Source organism: Cynara cardunculus, assembly GCF_001531365.2.
Source record: "Cynara cardunculus var. scolymus isolate 2C chromosome LG 7, CcrdV1, whole genome shotgun sequence".
In the NCBI taxonomy this organism is placed as follows: Eukaryota; Viridiplantae; Streptophyta; class Magnoliopsida; order Asterales; family Asteraceae; genus Cynara; species Cynara cardunculus.
The window spans coordinates 7,294,542-7,301,065 of record NC_037534.1 but is presented as its reverse complement, the minus strand read 5'-3'; positions in this window follow the sequence as shown (position 1 = coordinate 7,301,065).

The window sequence follows — 6,524 nt, the reverse complement described above, 5'->3', positions numbered from 1 at the left end:
GTATGTATGTATGTACGTATGTATGTATGTATGTATGTATGTGGGAGTTCAAACGAGAACTCCCGTGATTTACGAGAACAATCTATAAACTAAACATTGTGTTTTATATCACAATTTAAGAGAAGTTAAGGGATTTTTCTAAATTTAAATTAATATTAAAAAAATCAAAAATATTTAAGACTTGGAAGGGTAAAATTGGAATTTGAAATGATAACTTTCAAATAATACGATCACAATTATTCTGATCATCGAGGAAGGGATAATCAACTTCGACGGTGGTTATTAAGCAATAGTAGGCCAGTATAATGGTAAACCGAAACAAAGAAGTCACATGTTACAAATGGTTTCAGATTGGTCCATATAGGACTATAGGTTTGTATAGTTAACACCAAATATTTGGTTAACAAATACTTGTTTTTTTACATTTTCAATACGTGATTTAACATGATTCTGACATAAAAAGAGGTGCACATAGTATTCCTTGTTAAACATCTGAAATAATAACCGACATATAAAGATATCTAAAAACATGCCTAAAATGTCATTTTACAAAGTCTAGCGGTATTTTTTGTAATCATCATAAAACTGAATAACTCATACTAAAAATATCAAATATCAAAGTTTGGGTGCATTTATGTAATTTAGAGAATATTAAGTTCTAAAGTTTTAGGCTAAATGTGAAACTTACAAACTACAAGGACTGTTTTGAACAAATTTGAAAATATTTTAGTATTAAAATAAATAATAACAATGACATTAATAATATTTTGATTTATTTGTTATTTATTACTATTCTCGTTGTTATAATTGTTTTAAATAGTCCAAAAACACATCGGCCAAAGTGAACTGTACGTAGGGCTAACAAACGCCAACGACCTAATTCCAAAACAAAACGTATTATACCCATATTTTGTATTAAGCCAAAATACTTCATTTTACCAGCTTTTTGGTTCGTTCTTTTAGTATATTCTCATAGGCACTAACATTTTTAACTTTTTGGGCTGTCACAACGATTGTTGGTTTGAAGTTGGAGTTCATACAACCATTTTTCACAAACGAAAAAAAAAGACTTCATGTAAGTAGCAACTTCATATCTCCATATCGTATGATAGGTGAATCTGGTTTATGCTTAATAATGAACTGTGTTGGGTCACCGATGATTTGTTGATCTACCTCTATTCAATCTTTGTACGTTTAGTGGTTCTTTGTAAAAGTTTGGTTGTGCTTAACAAGTTCGGTGAATCAAAGACCAAGCCGATTTTCAAGGAAGTGTTTGCTGATGTGGAACAAGAAGATACAACTCCTGGTTTGATACCAAACTTTTCTCCTAACCTTCTCTATTGATTTACTCAGCTATCGATCTTCCCACCTGCCGAACTTCCTACCCAATAATCGGCAAGTCAACTTGAAGATTCCCCTATAGCGATTTTCCTGACAAAAATCTCACCAACCTTGTACTTGAAAAAGACATTCTCTGAAACACCTGAAAGGTATGTTTGTCCTCTTGATGTAACAACTGAAGAATCATGAGAAAAGAGTTTCAGAGACAAGTCTTTTTCATGTATACGATGACAAGGACCTCTTCATTGTGGTTTCAATCAACTTGTCTTTGTATCTCCTCTTGACATGTGTCCCCATGCATTTAATTCATATAGGAGTATAAAAGGAAGAGTGGGTAGTCCATTCAAGATTACGCTTTCAAAAAGGAACACTTTGTGAACAAGCAAAAATCGGCAGCTTCTCAATGCAACATGACTTCTCTATCTTTGTAGTTGTGTTCTAAATTTCTAAGTGTAAGATTGCTCGAACAGATTTATTAATCTTTTATATTTCAGCAAACAATTATTTTTCTTAGTGTAATAATCGCATTGTACAACTCGAGCAGAACAACAGCCCTTATCTGCTCGATAAAGAAAAGGGAATTCCCACCGTTTTGCCTTCGATGAAAGCCTTCATGTCAGTCCCCTTTTCACAATGTTCGTGCAGTTGCTCACGAATTCAAGTTTTGAACACCCCCCCTTCCCCTATACCTGGCTGCTTCTCGCTCACCAAAGCGTACTTCTTGTTTTTCATATCAGGTTTTTAGATGTTGAAATTTATCTTGATGGTGGTGGTTTGGCAATACCATCAAAGAAGGAAATACTGCATGCAATTAAGACAGGGCTATGACGATGATATATATATATCTGTTAGTTGGAGTTTAAAGATTGAGAAAAACGTTGTTTTAATATCAGTTCAGAGTTGCTCTAAATATTTATACAATAATTCTTTTTTTTTAAATTATTTATTAGTTTTGTAGAAAATAAGTATAAAGAATACTATGAAAGACAGATATGTGTTGCAAGTGGTGCCATGTCCCAAACAATTCTCACGGATATAAAATATTATTCTTATCTAATAATGCAAGAAAGTAATGTCAATAATACTAAATTTGGTACCACAAAATTAATTGAATGTTTCACAAGAATCAATATCTATACTATATTATAAAACATTTGACGAAAATTCTTAAAAATCATATTTTATGTATGAAGTACTGTTTATTGATGTATATTACTTAAAATTCAATATTACAAGTAATTTGCATAAGTACAACTTATTAAAACTTTCATTTTTAAATTTGTATAACTAACCGGAGATAAACATAATCAAATACAAGATAAACATCAATTTTAAATTTAAATTTTTTAAGGTATAATTAAGATAATCATTGAGTTCTAACAGTTTGTTTAATTATTATCTTTATAAAAAAATACTATTAAACCAAAAATAAATTACTTTGTTATTAAATCTAAATTAAATTATAATAAAAAAATTGAATTAAAGAAGTTACACCAAAAAATAAGAACTATTAAATAGTGTGCACCATCTTCCTACAAAACCACAAGGAAAACACTAAGTCGCACATTAATAAATCAAACTTAATTGTAACGTATATAGTGATACTAAACACCTCACAAGTTTAAGCTTAGGCTATATACATACATACATATATATATTTTTATTTATTTATTTTATACCTATTTCTCTTAAACTAATAGCTCTGATACCAACTTGTAACACCCTCCTTTCAAATACAAGGTGCCACGTAATAAAATAAAATAAAATCCAAATTCTAGCGGCTAATAAAGCCTTATCGCAGCGGAAGTCTTACAATAATTTAATCGTAAATAAATGTCTCAAAATTAACTCATCCCATATCGGGTTACATTACACATAAATTCAGTTAAGCTAATACGAATTCTATAATTCATAACTCGAATAAAATTTTTAACTCCTACGCAGAACCCTTGCCCTTTTCCGTTCTTGAATACTCAGCTCCTGAGATGCATACTAATAGTCAGCTTTATAAAGCTCGGTGAGTTCATGGTTTTCATGCACAATCATACATTTCACATCATGCATAAATAAATAATACTCTAAATAAAATAATATGCACATTTGTTTCAAACCCTTTTGAAATAATAATGAGATCTCTTAATTTTCCCGTCGGGTTAAGGTCTTACCGTCATCGGCACTTCCCCGGGTTACACGRCTATCCCTTGTCYGGTTACCCCTCCCTAGRATGTACCATCCCTTATGACTTTTGACCCCTTCYCATACCCGACAAAATAGAATAACATGCTAATTGATGTTTTTAAAAGAAAACATGCAAACAAATAGCATGCAACCCACAATAATAATTTATATACATGTATTAAACCCATAAACATGTACATAAGAAAAATAATATTGTAATGCTCAAATAATTTGTAYATAAGCATGCATCCCAATTAAAATCTCATGAAGACTCACCTGACTAATAATCTTATCGATGATTGAACGCTTATGAAACCGAATTCTCACTCTCGATTCGCAGTCTCGTTCTTCCCCGAATTCCCGTCTTCTTTTTTTTTTTTTCTTTTCTTCAAGCCTTTCTAAAGGCTACTACACACACCTATTTATACACCCTCTCAATATATATTATTTTAAAATTTAATTCCAAACAACTTCTTTTGCATAAAATAAGGAATTATTTAAATTTAAAAACCAAACTTCTTTTGCATAAATTAAGGACTTATTTAAATTTTAAAAAGATCCAAATTCCCACGTTTTTTTTTAATTTGAATTGCCATTTGAATTAAAATTAAAATTTTCATATTATTATTATTATTATTATTATTATTATTATTATTATTATTATTATTATTATTATTATTATTATTATWWTWATTCAATTAACCAAAACATAATAAATCTTTTATATTCCACTTATTTCAATTACTTTTATTTTAGAGTGTTACAGTACTTATACACAATTTATTTGTAATCTTAAATTTTAAGTAATATGCATCAATAAACAGTACTTCATGTATAAAAAATGATTTTTAATTTTTTTTGTCAAATGTTTTATAATATAGTATAATTACACGTTTAAAGAGAATTTTTTTATAAAAAAAAATAATTCAAAATATAAACTCGTTAAATAGGCATTTATTATAGACATACATCATATAAACCTCAAATATATATTTTCAAAAATACATTACCCCATATTCACATATGAATTATTGCAAAATACATTCTTACATATCGTTAACTATATATTTATCTACTATTTGTTTTCCTCATACACAATAACATCAAGATTTACGGGTTATTTACTCCAACACCTACCCATTAAGGCGATAAGCACTTACGTTGTGTTCTCAAGTCCTTTTTCTTGAAGAAAAAGTGACGGAAAACGAATGAAAAAAGGTGGAAAAAAAAATCATATAAACTAAGACCTCCAAGGAGGTTTTTATTTCTTCTTGGATTTAAACCTAAGACCTCTAGACATTTTTAACCTTTGGAGTCAAGCTCAAACCAATCACACACCACCCTTATATTTAATACACCCATCATTTACAATCTGTTATAAACCAATTAAATTTGTATTTGTAAAATTGATATATTTCCTTTCTTTTCTCTCAAGAACATAAAACTTTATTTCTTTCTTTCGTTTTTTTTTTCTCTTTGTTCTCAATAACACTAATAATACATTTTCTTTCTTTTCCGTCACTTCGTTTTCTTCTTAAATTCAAGAACATGACGTTACTGGTAAGATTCAATACTATCACCTATCTTACCGGATAAAGTTCTAGTATATCAAAACGGCATCTTGTACCATAATTCACACAGTAACGTTAATCAGGTAAGAGTCATCACCCTCATTTATCCAGCAAGACTATCGGTCATTATCATCGATCTTAGTCGATAAAATTCTCGGTTCTTGTCATATTCAACCGGTAAGGTAAATTTACACAGTAAACGCTTACCAGATAAACTAAACGAACTTTTACGTTTTTAATTTCCAATGTATAATTTAACTTGATTTTAACGTATACAAAATTGTATATGAAACATTCCCAGAAATGAGATATTTTTGGTAGTCGTTGTTTTGTTCCAATTAAAGAAGGAATAAATGACGACAGAAAAATAAATTAATAAAAAAATATGAATAATTTGAGTGAAGATTACACGTTTGATATGACGGAGGGTAAAAGTGAAGGAGGGAAACGGGGACTGAGGACGCACTCAGAGATTGTCGGAGAAGGAGGGCGTGGGTGGGGGCTGATACGACGTCGCACAGACGCCTGCCCGTTATACACATTACCATCCTACTTTCATTTTTACACACGTCCACACTCGATTAAAACATGTTTTTATTTAGATTAATTATTATATAAAGACTGGACTACAAAACAAATGTATTTTTTGTGTTTTAGAAATTTTTTCAAACGGTGGCACCATATAATTAATATAGTATAATATACATTTAAAAATAATTACAAAAAATATGGCTTTTATAGTACCGATAGGGCTGTAAATGAACCGAACGTTCAGCGAACCGTTCGGCGGGAAGTTCGTTTATGTTCGTTTATTTAATAAATGAACGAACATGAACTATTTTCTTTTGTTCGTTAAACGAACGAACATGAACAAGAGTCTCGTTCGTTCATTTATGTTCGTAAACGTTCGTTCATTTACCGTTCGTTTATATTCGTTTGTTTATGTTCGTTTATATATTATATATTATCTTTTATTTATTTACTTTGAATTCAAATAATATTTACTTATGTTCGTTTAGCTCGTTCGTTTATGTTCGTTTACGTTCGTTTAGCATGTTTACGAACGAACATAAACGAACACGAACACACCTTCTTTCTAAACGAACGAACACGAACACAAAGATTTTCGTTCGTTTACCGTTCGTGTTCGTTCGTTTGTTCAGTTAAGTTAAACGAACGAACATGAACAAGCCTCCGTTCGTGTTCGTTCGGTTCGTTTACAGCCCTAAGTACCGATAAACAACTTCTAAACTTATAACCGATGCGTCTTCATCTTTTAAAAACGGTCAATATATACCTAAAAATAATTACAAAAAGTATGGTTTTGGTTATTTGGGCTTTGTTTTGTTTGGGTTTTAGTTGCACCATTTGGATTTCAGGGAAATACGGTAGCACCTTCTAAAACGATACGATAGCACTGTTAACAAACCTAAA